Source organism: Triticum dicoccoides, chromosome 1B (genome assembly GCF_002162155.2).
Source record: "Triticum dicoccoides isolate Atlit2015 ecotype Zavitan chromosome 1B, WEW_v2.0, whole genome shotgun sequence".
Lineage (NCBI taxonomy): Eukaryota > Viridiplantae > Streptophyta > Magnoliopsida > Poales > Poaceae > Triticum > Triticum dicoccoides.
The window spans coordinates 84,715,672-84,720,327 of record NC_041381.1 but is presented as its reverse complement, the minus strand read 5'-3'; positions in this window follow the sequence as shown (position 1 = coordinate 84,720,327).

Sequence of the window (4,656 nt, the reverse complement as noted above, 5' to 3'; positions counted from 1 at the left end):
TCTCTCTTCATTACTCCTACCTAACTACACCACCTCCATTAATGCATCTCCTTTCTCTTTTTCCTTCCCCCTCCACTAGTTGAAGTTATCTCCTCCCAAATTAGGTAGCTAGGTAGATGTAGGATTGAGTTAAGTGACCTATTTGCTCCCTAACTAGATCTATCTTTGTCAAGAAGAGCTTTGTGCACTTTTGATCTCCCTACAACATCATCTCCACCGTGTGCTCGATCTCGATCGAGATAGAGGTGATGAAAATTTCATGCTTTTGCAAAATGGAAATATGTTTATGTGTGTGTGATATGTTTGTGGAAATTGTGTGTGTGGCATGAGTTGACGCCAAATTGTGCTTTTGAGTTGCCTATGTTTTGCTGAAATGTCGATTTATTTCTGTTTCGGCGAATTCCGGGCAAACTCTAGATCCATATATGTCCTATTTTTAGGGAAGGTCATGCCAATTTTTTTTATGACTTTGATGCATGCATGCATTTTTATAATCAATTTGTTTATCATTACCATGCAGAGTTGACGATGGTCAGTGGTACGATGGTGGACAGGTGGTTGCGGTCGGCGGTGCAGGACATGAAAGAAAATAACCGGACGGAGGTTTTATGTCCGTGTCGAAAATGCAAAGGAATAGTTTGGCTCGACCCCCATGACGATGGTCGTGTCGAAGCGCACCTGCTCATGACTGGTTTCATGGATGGCTATACTCGGTGGATAATTGAAGATGAGGATGACGATGTTGAGGATGCCAATGGGGCAGGCAATGATGACACGGGGCAAGACGAAGAGATGATCGATAATGGCAGCGGGGAAGAGGCCGGACATGGCGGTGGAGAAGGGGCCAGACATGGCAGAGGAGAAGGGGCCGGACATGGCGGCAGAGAGAACGACATGGACTCCACACAACAGAGTTCGTCGGTACTAAGTTCCATTGTGCAGGACCCTCATGTTCAAGCATTGCTTCGCAAGGAGACGAGTACTGAGAGAGCTGCTTCTAGAGAGGAGGCTAAGCTGGAGCAACTGGTGGTAGACTCGAACACTCCATTGTATGATGGTTGCAATCCTGAGGTGACCCGCTTGAGTTTCACGCTCCAACTCCTGAAGACGAAGGCTAAAAACAAATGGACCGACACTAGCCTCGATGAGCATCTCAAGTACCTTAAGGATGTTCTTCCCGTGGGTAATTTATGTCCTACTAGTATTGATGAGGCCAAGAAGATCGTGTGCCCTCTTGATCTGCCACATGTTAGATACCATGCATGCATCAACGATTGCATAATTTATCGGAAGGAGCACGCAGAAAAAACAAGATGTCCGGTGTGCAATGCTTCTCGATACAAGAAGGCCGGGAAGAAATGTCCCCAGAAAGTTGTATGGTACTTACCGATCACTCCCCGTCACCAGAGGTATTTTGTAGATCCCAAGGAAGCTAAGCTAATGCGCTGGCACGCAGAGAGGAAGAAGCCCGACGACGGAGATGATCTGAAGCTGAGACACGTGAAGGATGGAAGCCAGTGGAGAGCGTTGAACAGCTTCTATCGGTATTTTGAATGTGATGCAAGGAACATCGTGCTCGGCGCATGTACCGATGGCATGAATCCGTTTGACAACTAGAACACCAACCATAGCACATGGCCCGTGTTTGTATGGATGTACAACCTCCCCCCTGGTTGTGCATGAAATCGAAGTACATTCACATGATCATGCTTATTCAAGGGCCGAAACAACCAGGAAATAATATTAATTTGTATCTGGGGCTACTTCAAGAGGAGTTAGACACGTTATGGAAAACACCAGCCAAGACATGGGATGCCAGCAAAGGTGAGTATTTCAACATGAGAGCCGCGCTGATCACGACAGTGTAGGACTATCTCGGTTACGGATATGTGGCAGGCCAGGTGTGCCATGGATATTGCGGATGCACGCGGTGCATGGATGATATGACGTCTCAACAGCTAACATCAAGGAAAGATGGCGGGTCTGGGAAAATCGTGTACATGGGGCATCGAAGATGGCTTGAACAGGACGACCCGTGGAGAAACTGTGGAGATCTATTCAATGGTCACACTGAGCATTGAGGACCTCCACGTAAGCAGAGCGGTGCCGAAATCGATGAGCTGTTGAAAAACTGGAAGGAGTGCCCCGCGACGGGAAAGACGATGAGAAAGGCGCCGGAGCCGCTGCTGAAGGTATGGAAGACGAGGTCTGTGTTCTGGGACTTGGAGTACTAGCACAAACTCGATACACCTCATTGCCTTGATCAAATGCATATCTGTAAGAATGTCCTTGAGAGCTTGCTCGCAACACTGATGAACATGCCGGATAAGACCAAGGATGGGCCGAAGGCAAGAAAAGACTTGCAAGATTTGAAAATCAGGGAAGATCTGCACATGCCGCCCCGTAAAATGTCGGACGAGACAGAGACGGAGACAGAGGCACGGGAGAAGAAGGGCAAGAAAATAAAGAAAGAGGATTATTGCCCCCCTTCTTGCTTCACCTTAAGTCAGGCTGAGATCAATCAATTCTCTAAGTGCCTTATCGGAGTCAAAGTTAGTTCCGGTTACTGTGGCAAGATAAGCAGATATCTAGACACGGACAAGAAAAGGTTCAGCGGGATGAAGTCTCATGACTGTCATGTGATGATGACGCAGATACTATCTGTTGCCTTAGAGGGATAATGGACAAGCACATCCGTGACACGCTTATTGGTCTCTGCAACTTTTTCGACGTCATCTCTCGAAAGTCGATCAGTGTGAAGCAGCTCCAAAGGCTACAGGAAGAGATCGTTGTGATACTGAATGAGCTTGAGATGTACTTCCCGCCGGCGTTCTTCGACGTGATGGTGCATCCGTGTGTCCATATTGTGGATGACATAATAGACCTGGGGCCGTCATTCCTGCACAACATGATGCCGTTTGAGAGGATGAATGGGATCATCAAAGGATTCGTTCGTAACATGTCCCGTCCGGATGGAAGCATCGTCCAGGGCTATTTGGCACAAGAGTGCATCTCTTTCTGTGAGAATTTTCTATATGGCGCAGACCAGCCGCCTGGTGTTCGTGTTGCTTTGCCCGTTAACAAGCACGATGGGAGGCTCGAAGGAGATGGTCACTGCAACGGTCGCAGGGAACTGCACGTGGCATACTCAGATCGATGCAGCGACTTTGACAGAGCAAACTTGGTAGTGCTACAACACCTAGACGAGGTAGATCCTTTCGTGGCACTGCACAAAGAAATTGTCGCAAAGAAGTATCGTGACCGGGGGGTATGCAGGACGGACGCCGAAGTTACTAGAAAGCACAACTCCACTTTCCTGCATTGGTTCAAAGAGCATATTATTGCTAATCCCCCGGAGGAGGGCTCTAAGGACGGATTGCTCATATACGCCTTAGCACATGGCCCCTCGCCCAACCTCGTAACCTATCAGGCATATGATATCAACGGATACACATTCTACACGGAGGCCAAAGATATGGACAGTGATGATCAGAACTCAGGGGTGACGATGGAATGCATGACCGGCAGCGACAACGGCGCAACTGAACGATTTTATGGAAGGGTCGTGGAGATCTGGGAGCTTGACTACTCTGGACTGCACAACACGACGATGTTCCGTGTCAGATGGACTAAGAATGTCGAAAGAGAAAGCCAGATGTTCACTACCATGATTATACCCGACACCAAGAGTGCTACCATGAACGCTATCGCAAAAAACGAGCCATGGGTACACGCTAAGCACGTGACACAATGCTTCTTCATAACTGACCCGCGCAATCCCAGCCGTGTTGTCGTGAGGAGAGGCAAAAGGAACATCATTGGAATGGATGGAGTCACCAACGAGGAAGACTATGATCAGTACGGCAACCCAATGAGGGAAGATGACGATGATGAGAAGTATACGTCAAAAGAAGAATCAATACTACATTACCTAAGAAAAATCGTACTCCATGGAAAAGGCAAAGTCACAATGAGGGGCTCAATTATTCTTCGACGAACAAGAAGGGAAAGAAGCTGACTCAAAAACGAAAACGTCAGCACTGAGGAAATGTATGTTATCGGTCCAATGATGTGTAATATATATATATGTTCCTATTTTGTATACACACTTAGCCATTATTATGCATGGGTCCAATGATGTGTAATATATATGTTCCTATTTTGCATACATATTTAACCGTCAAATAATTTAATATATATCGCCCTCCCTTCGTTCACTGCCCTCGAGAAATAAAAGTGGGATAAAATAAAGGAAAAGAAAAAGGAAAACTGGCAGTAGTGACGGTAGTAGCATCGCGTTTTCCATAAACTGCTGCAGCTACTGAATAGTAGAGAATTTTGCCTAAACCGCTATAGCTACTGAAGTTAGTAGCAGCGCGTTTTGACATAACGCGCTGCAGCTACGTCCACTTAACCAAAAATTCTCACTCGCCCTGCTTCATCCCGCCTTTTCCCCCCAAATCCCCACTCTCTCTTCCCCCGTCGCACCGCCGCGCCCGACCCGGCCCCGGCGCTCGCTCCCGACTCCGCCGGCGCCGGCGCTAGCCCCCGACCCCGGCGCTCGCCCCTGACCCGGCCCTCGACCCCGACCCCGGTGCCGGCGCTAGCCCCCGACCCCGGCGCTCGCCCCCGACCCGGCCCTCGCCCCCGACTCCG